Here is a 17,037-nt window from a genome sequence, read left to right on the forward strand (position 1 = left end):
TATGTGCACCGTGTCGCATCGTGTTACTAATGTTTCCCGTCCAGCGTTAACGGCTCCATGTTTTTTCGATTTTTAGTGTCTACTTTTTTGCCCACCGTTTTTACTGTCTACTTTGTGCCACCTTTCTGTACTACTTGTTGTCAAACTCAAGGCTGAAGAGCGGCGTATTGTGCTGCTGACAGCCCGCCTTTGTATAAGGTGTTTAAAATCACAATAAAGAAAACAAAAAAAATTGATTATATATATATATATATATATATATATATATATATATATATATATATATATATATAGATTATATATATATACATCTACAAACGCCATATATCAAGAAAATAAATATTTTCTCTCTATATAATTAAGCATAATACAATACGGTTTAAATTATAGCCTTTTCGAAGTTTGCGTTCGTTTTCCTCAGAACAGTTACACCACCTCCTGGCATTCTGCAGAAAGATTTTGTAGTGGTTTTGCAGACATTGCAGTCCAGGGAGTTGTAAATTATTCCATACATCTTCAACATTAGATGATCTCAGTTTTCTTACCTTCCTGTCAAATTCATCCCATTAGAGATCAGTTCTCCACATTTCTCTTTCTTATTGATATACACTCTGTAGGATTTGTCCTGCTGCAGAACTAAGTAAGTCTCTTGCCAAATGAAACTGCATTGTGGACAGTATCCTGTGATTTCATTCCTTCGCTAATGCTACATTAATTCTCAGTAGGTCACCGACTTTGTCATCCGCAAAATACTCCCAAACCTTAACCGACGCTACATCGTGCTTTGCCATACACGTCACACACTGATTCTTCATACTTCCTCCACTGACGAACAAATATTCCGTGATTGCTACCAAATACTTCAAACTTACAGTCGTTCATGAATAACACCTAGGCATTGCTGCACTCTCCAGCTTTTATGTTTTAGCCCACTTCAATCTTTTCATCTTATTTTGTTTGCGTGAAACAATATTTTATGGTCCCTGTGCACACCTTCAATCTTGTTCGCGAAGGAGGCGTTTCACTTTTCAGACAGAGACTGGAGCTGCTCGCATACTATTTAGTTCCTCGTGAATTTCAATTGCACTACGAGTATGCTGCCGTTTGTTCCGTACATAAATGAACTGATTTTCCCTGTATGTTGTTACTCGTAGACTTCCAGATCGCGACACTCTTGGATTGGCACCAGTTTGCTTCAACCACTGCGAACCTGATCAAGTATAAACCCACACTGCTAGATGCACACAATGCACTGGAACTAATACAAACTGTTTGCCGCACAGACAGATGAAGAAATGAGGCCTATTCGAATGGAACTGTCGTAGATAAAGACACGTCACTGTTGTAGTGGATATTCACCATCTTCCTGTACGTAAACAACCAGTCAAATACACAACAGAGACGCTTAGTCTTTACATGTTTATACTTATTTTACTATACGAACGTGGACATGACAGAATGATCAAAACGAAATCCCTGTTTTCACCACAAATCCACAGTTGTTATAGATAACTGAAAACTTCTGACCGCTAGTGTATGTCTTTCTCCACCCCCTCAGCCTGTCTAGCCAACTCTTTGAGTCCGGAAATTCTGGAGTCTCTGGTATGATAGCCAATCAAAAACAAGGACAGGCCTTTCTGGACAGCCAGTGACAGACGAGAAACGTATTTTTCAGCTGCATCACGTGTTGGACCACGCACGTAGTAAACGATAACAATAAGGTAGGATTGCACATTTGAGTTCATCTCGTATTGCACAACATTGCAGTCTCTATACTCCGCATTATTTGACTGGTACGACTGTCTGCTAAGAAACCAACACGATGTTTCGGACTTGTAAGATCTCAGCACAGTGCCAGTGAGGCAAAAGTATCAACCCGCGCCACATATTAGTGGTAGTATTATGCTGTGAGGGATATCCTCCTGGGTTCGCATGGGATCTGTGGTAGTAATCGAAGGTCCTATGAGAGCTGTCGAACTCATCAACATTACTGCGAAACACCTGCAGCTCTTCATGCCTGATTTCTTCCCTGACAGCGATGGTTCGTTCCAGCAAGATAACTGTCCATGTCACAGAACCAGAAGTGTGCTACAATGTTTTGAGGACCATCATGGCGACGTCACGTTGATGTCTTGGTCAACAAATTTATCATGTTCGCCTAAACACCGTGGAATACGTCTTGGACACTGCCTAGTGCCACTGCCGAGATCCACTCGGGGGATCACACGCAATCGACCTATCACTTACGGACATCGCATGGCCTGTGCATAGATACAGCAGAGAAAGATAGAAGCTGTCCTGAACTTCACGTTCGAGAAGGGTTACAGTGATTTGAAAAATGGCTGACAGAAGTTATATACCCTAAGAAAAGAAAGAAGAAAGACGCGCAACTAAGGAATTACTCAAACTGGCCGCAAACTGATATCCATACAGGGATCTACGGAAAGTGCAATATTGTAAACATTGGCCGCCGATGGATGAATGTGCACTTGAACACCAGTTGAATTTTCCCATCTAGCGATACATAGCTAGGCTTTTTGTGGCTTCCATAAATCCTGCAACGCAAACTGTGCGGTTGAGGTGAATACGGCTCACTTCCTACACCCTCCTTACCCAATGCACGTGGCACAACGTGGTATAACTGAACATTGATTGTGGGTTTATCTAACAGCTTATTTTTTTAATCAGCTAGTGGTCTATAAACAAGCTGCTACTGCTTACAAAGCAGATAAAAGAAGATTAGCGCCTTGTTGTCATCAAGTTTCCAGATTGTTTGCCATTCGTGAATACAAATTTATTGTATCCGTAACTGTTTTCAGGAAGAGATGCAGACTCGAGTGTATCCTGTTTCGACGGTATGAAGTTCTGCCGCCAGCCGCTGTTATTGAATTTGAGTTTGTAGTTAGTTGGGAACTGGATACTGATGGCCACGAATGGGACGGAGTTTCGCGTGACTAGAGTTTTGATGAAGCCGCAAAGGGAGGTCCGAACAGTTGTGTACGCCCGCGCACGCTAACCGACCACTCTGTAGGCCAGCGGCAGAGTTATCGTGTTTCGCTGTCTGCTTTGCGCTAAGAGTAGCTTTTACCGAGAGGTGGTTTGTGGTTGCCGGTCTAGGTTAGAGAAAACTTTCTGCTGGAGCGCGATGCAATGAAGGCAAACCTCAGCGCTTGAAGCGTGTATTTGAACTTGAGATCCAACGAATGTAGATCAAATTTCCGTTGCTTTTCATACTAATACTGTGTGAAATAGCTTAACTGGACAGAGAAATAGTTTCAGACTTTTTTATTTGTCGTTTTATTTTCAAAGGCGATCTGTTCAACATTTTGTCCCGATGTTTGTAACCATCAATTTTGATTATTTTTGCATTCGTGATTTTCATTGTTGCGCTTGCTTTGATGAACATGTGTAATAAGATACATGAAAAAAGTGTAAGATATGTTCGAGTCTTCATCGGGATCCATTCATATAAATGCTTAATGGTAGCCAACTTTATTTCTAATTATTTCGTGGAATGAAAATCGTCCACAACTGTTCCTATGATGAGGAATGACTTATCTTTTATTCCTCCACAGTGATGGACTAATAAAACTGACACGTCTTGTAGACAGATATCCATTACATATAATTTAGTACGTGAAACAATGAGATAGAATGGTTTGTACTTTCCTTGTTTACAAGGTTTGGTTATGCAATCGTGTATCCCGAAACATGTCACGTTTTTAACTCATGTAAATCACATATTTGGGCAACTGGTGCGTCATAATCATCGTCCTGTTATCATTCTAAGTTTGAAAGTGGTATAGGCAGTTATTTGTAATAAGATTAAAACAGTGTATAACCAATACGTGGGAAAGAAAACAGTACAAATTACCAATAACTGTATAATACCAGTCGATGAGGTTCTAAATTTATGGCAGTAGAAGGTAATGATCCCACGCAAAGAAAAATAAATGCACAGAAACGTACCAGTCGCCTGGAATGCTGTTTTCAAAATACAGCATTTTAAATACTAAACGTTGTTAGATTACACTAGCTGTGAATAAACGGTTTAGGCCTATGGTAGCGACCCTCTCAATGCGAAAACATTTAAAATATTCAAGAGGAGATGAATGGTGGCAGTTACCGGAAGAGACAGGACAATAATCCAACGGTTCAGGGAGAAAGCTGCAGCGGAAGAGATGATGTTGGTGACGGTAATGAAGATGAAACTGAGGTGAGAAGGACATACTACCAGACGAATAGATAGTTAATTGATCATGCAGGTTCTTCGCTGGAATCCAGGAAAAAAAAAATCTGGAAGCGTGGTCAATGACGTCATTATAGGTGCAGGACCAACGAGATGTGCATACCAGAAAACCATAATCGATAGGAAAGACCAGGGGAGGCCATTTTCCAGTACTGAATGCCAAATGCCTGTTTACTCGGGTGACGATCTAAGTGTAGCAAGTAATTTAGAGATATTTTGTTCATTCAACGGTAATGGGCATTTTTTACAGGAAGGGGAGTGCATCTTCTGTGATGATATTCCCCCGAAAAATATTTCTGCAAATGTCAGGAATTGTCTGCTCTTAAGATGTGTCGATTCTTAGTATAACTGAGCTACTACGGTCACTGAAAGCAGATGTTACGGTCCTTTTACCTTCTTGCAGCTTTTATCAAGGGAAAAGAAAAGTTTTATTGTGTAAAATGAGATGCAATATAAGTGATTACTATTACACATTTGTGTATATCCATCCCCAGGAACACTCGGACTGTTTTGAAAGCCGGCATTGGTCTTTCACAATATCATCAGGGTGATCACATTTTCCCTGTTACAGACATTTATCGAAATAATGGAAAACCTATATGAAATCGGCACACTATGCGTTTTATCAACGCCGTCGTGGCACAAAGCAAGATGACGCAGGGCTTAACATATCGGCACTGCAGGCTATGGGATGGTGGCGACTCCAATACCCATCCACCCATTCAGATGTTGATTTTCTCTTGCTCACTTAAAACTTATAAGACAAAATTATGGTTAACTTATGAAAGCCCATTTGTTGATGTGGGACACCGGTTGACAGTAAAAGTAATGGAAGTGGAGCATCACAGCCGTATTTTCAAAGTATTTGTTATCCAGACGCCTAGTTTAAACACTACATTTGCGCTACGTGTGGTTTCCCGAAGTAGCTTTAGACGAATACCGAGGCTGTTTCATTGAGGAGGAGACGGGCGGTTTCGCTCCCCTCTTCCACCATTCCGAGCTTAGACGCTAATGATATCGACGTCGAGGTGACAGTAAGCTCTAATCACCCCTCATCCTTTCTGCCATGTCACAAATATTCCAAATTATCACTGTCCCTGAGCGGGTCAAGAAAATTCCTTATAGGTGTACCATAGGATTTTTATATAATTTGTCATCTAGTATCGCTATTAATTTGTTCTGTGCTTATGACTGCGAAGATCTTCACCTTCAACCGATTACGAACCGGCAAGTATCAAGTGACATGCAGTGTCAGGCTGGCGTTTATCCTCCTTTTGACCAAATTACTGCTTGGCACAGTTAGTTGAGCAAAGCAAAGTGGTGTTATCACTTAATACATCGAATTCACCATGTAAGAACACCTGTGCCACAGGATGAACTCCATGAGTTTATAGCACTTTATGACTGGTGTGTCTAAAAAGTTGTGAATTTCTGTCACAGGACAACCATGTTTGTAGGCTTCATGTCCCGGAACGCCACGTATGTAATAATCGGGTGGCGATCATTAAATGACATACGTTAATGAATATTTAATGAAGAGTTGTGAGTCTCAGTAGAATGACGTCAAAGAAATAATCGGGCTAAATGCTGAATTAATATCTATGGTGACTATCGGACCTGTTCCACATAAATGGTGAGTTACCTGAAGGTCTTCTATCCCGTTGACTGTGGAAGCATCGGATAACGAACCGGTAGCGTGTATTACAGACAGATAAGTTTGCAGAATTAGAGGCGTGAGGATCGTGACAAACACGTAACATAAAAATAGGAAGTCCGTTGTTTTCATACACAGGGTGTTACGGCGTAAGTGCAGGTGTATTTATCGGTGACTGAGGACAGTGTACTGAACGCATCACATCACTATTTATTCATTTTCGGACTAATAATGGCAGCTATTAGGAGTAACATGTTTTTAGATTACTTGGTACCTTCATGTGCATGTGACAAGAGCTATCCATTAATGCTTATTTTCCCCTGGAGAGCCGCTCAGGTGTTGAATAGCGGATACACGCACGCAAAGAGGTTAGTTATGTTGCGGTCGTAGTCTACTTAGTAGTGCAGTTCCAACCATGTAGAAAACATCAGATGCAGAATTATGTGACATGTCTGCTGGAAGACTGCTTGGCACAGGAAGAAACAACCAACATATTCATGTGTGTACATGTTATGATACCACATATAAAAATATCTGCACTTATACCCATTACCCTCTGCATACACTGACACATTAAGTAAAATAGAATGTGAGGAGGCCTTTACAGAATGTGAAGACACTAATCTACAATTCCGGATTTTCAATGGAATCACTAATGTTCTCCAGGATAACAGTTTATAAAAGAAATTTGTCAAACGCGAATAAAATATTTGTCCAGTTCCTAGGCAGTCCTGAATAGTATCAGTAGTATAAATGTGGGAAAACGCCTGGAGAGGGAGATGGAACACATTGTTCATCATGAGAGAAACGAGATTCGAATTCAAAGGGCACCATGATTGTCAGATCGTACCCAAGTAGCATTAGGGTTCAGTGAGATCGCTGAGCAAGTTGGATGCACTCATAATTTTACACATAACTGCAGTCGTGTGCACACACTCACGGAGTGACCATATTATCACCCGTGTGGCTCAAAATACAATTGTTTCCAATGTAGTGGAGGCAATTACACGCTAGGAAAAATTGGCGGCAAATTTCTGCACTTTATTCTTACAAGTGATCTATAAAACCTGTCGGGAACTTGCATCACAGGGCGCTGGGAAGTATGTCTCCTTTACATTTATTACCTCATTTAAGAGTCTCCACCGGTAAAATAAGTAATTCCTCAAGCCAAGTGCAGTGAGAAATCTGTGGTCTTTTAGACGAAAGACGGATGCGACTGATTGAATCTTAGGCTGACTGTTCTGAAGTGGCGCCCTATGGACACTCGTACGAAAAGAGGTCTTGCTTAACGACTGCATTATTATGAAGACAATCTTAACTAAATGACCCTTTCCTTAGAAGATTTACGCAGTCTTGGTGTTTCTTAAACAATAAAAAAAATGGTTCAAATGGCTCTGAGCACTATGGGACTTAACTTCTGAGGTCAACAGTCCCCTAGAACTTAGAACTACTTTAACCTGACTAACCTAAGGACATCACACTCATCCATGCCCGAGGCAGGATTCGAACCTGCGACCGTAGCGGTCGCGCGGTTCCAGACTGAAGCGCCTATAACCGCTCGGCCACTCCGGCCGGCTCTTAAACAATACACTTGCTGCATATTAAAATATTTGACATGACCATCCGACGGAGTTGAACCTCAGAAACACAACCGCGGGCTCTGAATACCTAGAAAAATTGATGCTCTAGTGGAAAATTTCACACAATAATTCGTCGTCAAATGTGGGATGTCTAGGAAATGTGCTATCTTGGATCGCTAGATAACAATTCAACAAATCGTATTAATGAGATTTATTACGTAAAGTAAATAAGAATACGTAACTTTGAGAACTACATAGATGTGTCGCAAGCAAAGGGCGACATGCAAAATAATCAATGTTCTTCAGTATAAACAATCCTAATACAAGCGAAGTAGTATGTTGACGCTTTTATTCAGGTCGCTAGTCTTGAAACTTCTTTTCGACTGGGCGGCGACCAGTCGGACACGGCCCTTATGTCCCCTTCCCATAGAGTCCGCTGCTGTCGCGTTGTCGACCTGGGGAGGGGTCGGTCAGCGTGCGATTGGCTGACGCCTTGTCACAGCCCTCTCTGCTTTATCGTTCCCGACTGACGTGCCGGCGTATGGTGTTAAGCCGCAATGTAATTCCTGATTGGGGTGACCATATCTGTAATTACCTTTATGGTATGAATCTGTGATTAGGTTGGTTGCTAACAGACAGGGTGTTTCAATTGCCACAATCGATGTCGTTTTATGCAACCCGTAATACATGTGAATCAGGAACGGTACCCAGGCAGGTGACAGCCATGTAATCGATACAAGTTGCCCCTCAGGGCCTTGGCCGACTGTTAGCAAACGGAATCACAGTGTACACAAAATTTATATAATAGGTTTAATATGTCTTCGTATATTTTGGCAGCTGTTTCGCAATGTTTCGACAATGTGATTCAGTCTCCAGAGCGAACTGACCAACAGGGATATTGATCGTATACAGATAAAGGCAGCACGAATGGTCACAGGTTTGTTTAATACGTGGGATTTTGTCACAGAAATACTGAAGGAACTGAACTGGAAGGCTCTGAAAGGTAGACGTAAACTATCCCAAGAACGTCTATTAACAAAGTTTCGAGAACCGGTTTTAAATGATTATACTAGGAATATACTGCAGCCCCTACATATCGCTGAGACAGGGATCGTGAAGATATGAGTACAATAATTACAGCACTCACTGAGGCATTCAAACAATCATTCTTCCCGCACTCCATGCGTGAATGGAACACGAAGAAACCACAATAACTGGTAGAATGGGACTTACCCTCTGCCACGCACCTCACGCTGATTTGCAGAGGTTAGATGTGTGTAGATGTAGATTGTTCTGCCATGCAGGGTTGCAAGAAACGGCACCGGTAGGGGCAGTTGACTCACTCTGTATAATTCGGCACTCTGTCATTGTAATGGCCGGAGGAAGCAGGTCTCCCCATGTGTGCGGGGAACATCGGGTAAGAGTGTCTGTCAGCTTTAGAAGCTAAATGTCTACATCACCTACAGCTGTTATTATTCCATCTATAAAAACTCTGGCTACAACGTAGTACATGAGGCATTGAGCCAAACCGAACATTGTCAAAGAGCGTGTGGCAGTCAAGACAACTGTGTCAACGTATCAGCCAGACCGACATAATAGTTGCACGAATGGAGCAAATTACTGTGAGGATCTCTGATTAGAGGTGAGAGATATTACGTCAAAAGCAGGCACTAGCCTGAGACCTGTGCAGACAGTTTTCCTTAAATGATCTGTAAATGGGCAAAGAATGTCCACATTGGGCACCCCCTAAGCTGTTCGATGAATACACATTTAATAAGTACATGAATCGTGTTCAATTTTATTCAGCTGTCAGAATGACTGAGACGTGCGCTTATGATTTCTGAACAAACGGTAGACCGCAGAATGTAAAGACAGTGATTTACTGCCACCAAAGACGCTTGTGATGACTAACTGACAACCTCAGCTTCCGACAGGTGTTGTTGATATACCTCGATGTGGAAAGCTGAAAATGTGTGCCCCGACCGGGACTCGAACCCGGGATCTCCTGCTTACATGGCAGACGCTCTATCCACCTTTTTTTTTTAAGGGAGTGGGGTTATTTATTTATTTATTTATTTATTTTATATGAAGGAAGGTAGGAGAAACAGAAACCTTTATTATTCACAAAATAAACATAGTACGTCCTGACACATGATAACTGTCCTGGAGGAACCTCGCTGCCGTCCTACCATGCAGCATAAAATAACAACAAAATCAAAGTGGGGCCACCTGCGGCACCCTAAAGAAAAGTATTTGTGAATGTGAAAACAAAATTTGAAGTACATCCATTTGCTAACTGTTCAAGCGTGAGTTTTTCGTAGGTCGCATACTCGCATAGTGTTCTTAGTCGATCACATTACTTGGTCGGTTTCACAGCGAAAGCACCGCCGCTCATCTTTGCGCACCCGGCACACCCCAAGTATATGGCGGGTCCGCAAAAGCCGTTACTAGGAAATTGGCATACCAATCCTTGTACTTTTGTAGCCGTAATAGTTTTGTGTGTCCATCTTGCAAGTATTGCCAGTAATCCAGGACGTTCAGTGAATTCGTACGTGTGTCTCTATAGATGTAATGAACCGTCATACCTGTGATCCACGTCACTGCGTTCGTCTTATGACGCGGAAAATACGTTTCCTCTGGAAAAAATACTATGTCAGAACAGACTGCCGTATAGATAGTGCGCCGCATGAACGCTATTATCTTTCTTGCGAGAGTCCAGACAGCCAATGCCTCGCCGCAGACCAGCCGATGGTCGTCCGTATCCACCACGCCTCATTGCTGACACAAGGGCGAATCCGCCAAATGTATTGCGTACTTTTTATCATTTGTAGGGTATTTTCGGTTGACGACAATGTACCATGTTGATCTGAGTGATGTAGGTAGGCGGGGGTGGTGGACCGTGTGCCACACCACGTGCCAATTAACAGCTAGATGTTTGCGTTCCACCCTATTCCGGGCGATCTGTCGAAGAAGCAGATGGTACACGTCGATGTCGAGTGTCGGGTCGTTGGTAAACGCTCTCGAACGTAACTGTGTTCCACGATGAACGTGCGCACATATGTTAAAGGGGCTGACTGGAGGAAGATGCGATGTTGGTACGAGTTCTTCGATGATCGCCCCCGTAAGCGAGTGATTCCTGTTGCGCCACCGTTTGAGCATAGTATTAATATACATGGCACGCGCCTTCTCGTGCACATTCACTAAACCAACGCCCCCCTCTTGCGCTGGGAGGGTAAGCGTGTTGTACTGTACCTTAAAGACTTGTCCCAGGCACACATAGTACCCAAAAGCCGCCTGAATCCTCATAGCCATCGTGCGCGGCAAGGGGAGAAGGTGTGTCAGGTGGCACATCATGGGCGCGAGATAAAGGTTGAAGAGTAACACTCGCTGCAGCATATCCATCGACCGTAGGGCGTTTAGTCGTACTGCCGTGCGGACTCTGAGTAACAGTCTTCGGTAGTTGTCCACAGCCGTTCTCGCTGTCTCTTTATGAAAGGTGATACCCAAACAGCGGAGGGTTTCCACCTCAGGTAAGGGTCCTTCCGTTCCTGGTTCTAGTCCACGCCCCACATGCATAAATTGTGATTTTCGGTAGTTGACCCCACTTCCAGCTGCCATCCCATACGTCTGTAGCCAATCCAGTGCTGTCTTAATCTCCTTCTCATTCCGTACGAGGAACACAATATCATCCGCGTATCATCTGCATTTGAGTGATAAACGCCCTAGGGAGATCCCGGTAAGACGGCGGCGTAGGCCTGCGAGGCACGGTTCTAAGGCGATCGCATAAAGGAGGATCGATGAGGGGCAACCCTGTCTCACTGATCTGAAGATCTTAAAATACTCAGTTCTCCCTCCGTTGACCACCATCGCTGATCTGGCGCCGTGCAACAGCCGCATCACAGCAGTGGTCAATAAAGGCGAGACACCCATCCTGTTCATCACCGCCGTGAGGTACACATGATCCACGCGATCAAAAGCATGATCGAAATCTACAGCAACCATCGTCCCTCGGAAGCGGCATGCAGCCGCGAGGGCGACGACGTCACGATAGTCTCCCAAGGCTGTGTGGATATTACTGATGCCGCCAAGACAAGTCTGATCGGCATGTATTCGATTCTCCAGCGACGTTTTGATACGACTTCCCAGGATGCGCATGAAGATCTTGTAGTCACTATTAAGGAGGGTCAAGGGGTGATAATCACATGGCCCTTTGCCACCACGGGGCTTCGGTATCGGTATCATGAGCCCTTCCGTGAATTGAATGTGAACCGGTACTTCTTGCCGCAGAAGCTCATTAAACATACATAGCCACATTGGTGTTATAATGGTCACAAAGGCACGGTAAAATTCCAACGGGAATCCGTTTGGACCTGGGGACTTGTTGCAAGCACCTCGTGTAATTGCTTCCTCCAGCTCTTCACACGTAACTTCAGATAACCCGTCCGCTGCCCCATTCACACTCGTCGCGTCTGGGATCTCTTCCATCTCCCTCTGACCCTCCCCGTTGCTCGCATAGAATCTGCTAAAATGATCCGTGAACGCCTGTGCTATGCCCCTTTGTGTTGTTAAACGACGGCCATCGCCGAGATCGATCTCATGTATTAAATTCCTGCGTCTTCTTCGTCTTTCCTTTATCACATAATGCATCGAGGGAGCCCCGTTGGGCAGGAAATCCTGGGACCTCGTGCGTACCAGCCATCTTCTGCGTCGCAAGTTGTACCAGCTTCGCTTTAACTCGGTGGACGGCCGTCTGGCGTTCTGGTGTAGGTGGTTGAGCTAACAGTTCCCGGAGAGCCGTAAAGTAAAACTCAGTGGTCGTGCGCTGCCATTGAGAAACCTCCTTCTCGTAATCTATTAACGTCCTCCGTAAAGCTGGCTTCGCGCACTCGATCCACCACTGCAGGACAGAACCGAAAGAATTTCGTCGATGGAGGCAGCCATGCCACGCGTCCTCCACCATGCGTCGGCATTCTGCATCTCGCAGGTGGGAGACGTTCATCTTCCAATTACCCCTCCGCCTCCATACCTGCTGTGTATCAAGGTTAACCGTACAAATATATGCCTCGTGGTCTGTAAACGCTGTCGGCCATATTTCTGCGTCCACCGTCGACATTGCTAACGCCCTTGAAACGTAGATCCGGTCCAAACAGCCCGCGGAGTGGCTAGTAAAAAATGTGCATCCTGGTTGGTTGCGATACTTCAGGTCCCATGTATCGACTAATTCCATCCCGTTGACCAGCTCCCTAAGTTCTTGGCTAGTAGTATAGTTAGGTTTTCGGTCCTTTCTGTCGGGCACACAATTAAAATCTCCGCCGATTATGCAACCATCGTATCGTCCCTGGAACACCGGTGTAACCTCATGGGCGTAAAAATCTGCTCTGTCCCTTCTCTTAACCGAGCCTGACGGTGCGTATATGTTGATCAAACGTATTCCACCTATGGTCACGGCCGTACCACGGGCAGAACGCAAATACTCTACTTCGTCTGCACGTATCCCTTCCTTTAATAGTATAGCTGTGCCAACGCCTCTCTCGTCACACGGAGAACAGTAAATGTCGTAACCGTGAAAGTCCGAGGGGGGAAGTACCCGAACTTCTTGTAATAGTGCTATGTCTAAATCCGCAGCCTTTATCGTGTCACTGAGCATCTTGATTTTTACAGGCGTCCCAACGCTATTGATGTTAACAGACCCTATCCGATAAGCTTGTTGCATGGCGGTCAACGTAGATAGGGTACCGTACGGTCGCTAATTTTGCCGTACATAGGCTGCTGTCGGACTAACGTCCTCCGCCGTCCCCTCATATGGTCTGCCATTGTTCCGTGCACTCTGACGGTCTTACACCGGGAGAGTGCGTGGGAGCAGTTCCTCCGGCATCATCTGTTCCCCACGGGGGTGGCTCTTCTGACCAGTCCCCTAGTGTCCCATCGTTGTCGTGCGGTGCAGGCGCCGTAGCCTCCTCAGTAGCCTGTTGCCGTCTATCGAGCTCCTTCGCTGTGTCTGGAGCATCGTCAGCGGTAGGTCGTGCCGCCGTCCCGCTGGACACCGTTGCACCCACGTTAGGCAGTTCTTCTGTATCCATGGTCCTCTGTTCTGTACCCGTAAACTTCTCAGAATTGTCTGCTAGATCAGAGTGGTCGTTCTCCCCCGTGAGGCGGTGTTTGTTCCGGAGTTTTGGTGATCGCTGTTTGCGTTGCCGGGCCTCGGAATCAGAGGTCAGCATGGTCTCTAGTTGTTCGTGGGGGACGTCGGAATCATGCGCCGTCGTATTATCGATGTCTCCAAGTGCTTTATCTGAAGGGGCCGCAAGCGGAACCGAAGAGAGGGCGTCCAGTGACTGCTGCAGGCGGTCCAGCGCAACGTCGTCTTTCTGTGGCTCGCCACGATCCGCCGCTGTCTGTGTCTTCTGGTACGTGTCTGTCTCGCGGCCCACGTCACCGCGTAATGCGGCGACGTAAGTCATGGGGAGCACAGTCGGATGCGGCGTGAGGGGTGGATCATCCCGTGGCAGCTGTAATAACCTTCGTTGAGCACACTCAGAACGTATGTGTCCCTCCTTCCCACATCCAGAGCACGTCCTTGGTTGTCCGTCGTAAATGACAATCGCCCTACACCCGGCGATGTACAAGCATGACTGGACGTGTTTTCGGAGTTCGATCCGTATTTGTCTGACGCCATTGAGGACAGGATACGTCTTGAAACTCGCCCATCTTTCAGCCACGTGGGATAGGACCGTTCCGTAAGGACGCAGGGCGTCTGTCACCAATTCTTCTGGCACTTCGAATGGAAGCTCAAAGACGCGGATCGTTTGGAGGCCCATGCCGGCGTGTTCAACTGTTACCGCTCCAACATTCCTGTCCGAATGACAGAAACGAAGTCCTTGTCGGTGTCGAAGTAGGAGTTCGTCACATGCCGCTTCATTTATGAGCTTGACATAGACCACGCTGCTGACTATAGATAAGTGTATTCCAACTAGAACGTCAGGTTCGATTTTCACCTCGTCCCATAAATAACGTTCGATATCGTAAACCTTCGGTCGAGCATATTCGTTAACAACACTAAATTTCATTGTCGATTTGCGGAACGACAAGGCCATGATTCGTTCTATGTATACCGCGACACACCGGTACACACTTAACGTAAACACCTCTCGCGCAGACGTGCGGCAGGGATGTAAACACCGTCCGAACCGCTGCGCCGCCGAAGGCTGACTACTGTCTGAGCCACCGAGGACACAGATGAATAGCGCGACTGCGGGGACTTATCCCTTGCACGCTTCCCGTGAGACTCACATTCCCAACTGTCCACAATTCTTCTCGAAAGAACAGTTACTGTTGATGACCGTGCAGCTTTTACCTGGAATAAATGATGACTAACTTACAACCTCAGTTGCCGACATGTGTTGTTGATATGCCTCGATGTGAACAGCTGAAAATGTGTTCTTTCGAGATCAAGTTACTGTCTTCTCATATATAGTTAAAGGCTACCCAGCCATTGACCATCGTCTGTGCGAATGCGCACAGGTTGCCCAAACTCTTACGGGAATCGACAAAGAGTGCGCGAGTAATGAGTGGGTGGGCAAATGTCTATAAGGTACAATACGTATGTAGAATTATGGACAGTTGGGAATGTGAGTCTCACGGGAAGCGTGCAAGGGATAAGTCCCTGCAGTCGCGCTATTCATCTGTGTCCTCGGTGGCTCAGATGGATAGAGCGTCTGCCATGTATGCAGGAGATCCCGGGTTCGAGTCCCGGTTGGGGCACACAATTTCAGCTGTCAACATCGAGGTATATCAACAACACCTGTCGGCAGCTGAGGTTGTCAGTTAGTCATCATTTATTCCAGGGAAAAGCTGCACGGTCATCAACAGTAACTGTTCTTTCGAGAACAAGTTACTGTCTTCATTTATAAAGACGTTTGTGATTATGCTGTGTTTAATTTTCTTGTAACATACGATCTTACTTTCCGGAAACAGTTCTGCGCATCATTTACAGCTGGTTTTACTGTTATGATTCCTCTTATATATCTTTGCGCGTAGTTTACGTGCTGCCGATAGGGAGCTTACACCCAAGTGATAAGCGACTTTAGATTTATCTCCATAGAGTGCACTGCTGTTATCATCCAATTCTCTGTCACGCGTCTGCATTTACTGCTGTATTTGAAGACGTTTAAAAAAAAATTGTGTTAAAACCGTGCGGAACAGCTTTTGACGTATCTGTTGCTGTGAAGTTGACCACCCCGCGCTAAGCGTTTTTGTTTTTACTACTCTGTGACTAATTTTTAATCCTGTGGTGAACATCTGACAGAACTAACTGTCTTTCAGTTTTTGATGGATACTTATATATTTTATAATTCAAATGGTTCAAATGGCTCTGAGCTCTATGGGACTCAACTGCTGAGGTCATTAGTCCCCTAGAACTTAGAACTAGTTAAACCTAACTAACCTAAGGACATCACAAACATCCATGCCCGAGGCAGGATTCGAACCTGCGACCGTAGCGGTCTTGCGGTTCCAGACTGCAGCGCCTTTAACCGCACGGCCACTTCGGCCGGCCTTATAATTCATAACAATAAATACGGCTGACTTTATATTTCCTAGAGTTGGTAAAGCTGTATTCAATTCACGTGTTGTTATGGATCAGGAACTGCGCAATTTAAGTTACTGCTTTAAAACGCTGTAGGAAGAGAACCAGTCCTCAGAATGATGTCAAAATTGAACAGTGTATTATTGACGCAGGGAGAAACGTCATGGAAGAAATAAATTTAACGTTCAGAATGCTTTGAGCAATGCGTACCTTCAGTTCAGCTATGTTAGTAACTGAATCAATGAACACGTCTTTCAAATAACACCAGAGCCAGAAGTCACTCGAATGAAGATGAGGTGACCTGGACGGCCAGACTCTAGGGAACCGACGACTGAAAACTCTAGCATTTCCGAAATGACTCTAGAGCAGCCGCTTCACTGGCTGTGCCTTGTGTGGACGAGAGTCGACTTGCACAAATATGAGCCTACCCACACGTCCCCGCTACTGAAGGGTTGGAACGACGATGGCGCGCAAAAGCCGCTCAGAGCTTGTACCAGCGGCGGTTCAGGTAACACTACCCACCGGACTCAACGCCTCGAAAAAAAAAGAAAAGAAAAGAAAAAAGAAAATAAAAGCGGTCCTGCGGTAAACGATGCCGTGAGCCCGCAGCAAACAGCCACTTTTACAGACTGAAGTGGTACAGGTTCATCTGCGTTCGGATTTTCCGTTGCCCATCTTCTGCAGTTCTGCTCACTAACGTCATTGGAGATGGAAATGGGCTCCGTTTGACCGTTGAATGTTCCATGGCTGTTCACTGTCAATATCTATGTGAGCAACTTATTCCAGCGCGGACTTTCGTCGGCAGGCCGCTGTGGCCGAGCTGTTCTAGGCGCTTCAGTCTGGAATCGCGCGACCGCTACGGCCGCAGGTTCTACTCCTGCCTCGGTGCATGGATGTGTGTGCTATCCTTAGGTTAGGTAGGTTTAAGTTGTTCTAAGCTCTAGGGGACTGATGACCTCAGATGTTAAGT

At 45.2% G+C, this 17,037-nt stretch overlaps 1 non-coding gene across 1 annotated transcript; it reads left to right on the plus strand.

Annotated features, from left to right (window-relative positions):
- The first annotated feature begins 15,170 nt into the window (after nt 1-15,170).
- Nucleotides 15,171-15,244, plus strand: Trnat-ugu. Its single transcript has one exon. It is a non-coding gene; the product is annotated as a tRNA-Thr (tRNA).
- The last annotated feature ends 1,793 nt before the right edge of the window (nt 15,245-17,037 follow it).

This window comes from Schistocerca americana, chromosome 3 (assembly GCF_021461395.2).
Source record: "Schistocerca americana isolate TAMUIC-IGC-003095 chromosome 3, iqSchAmer2.1, whole genome shotgun sequence".
NCBI classification, from domain to species: Eukaryota; Metazoa; Arthropoda; class Insecta; order Orthoptera; family Acrididae; genus Schistocerca; species Schistocerca americana.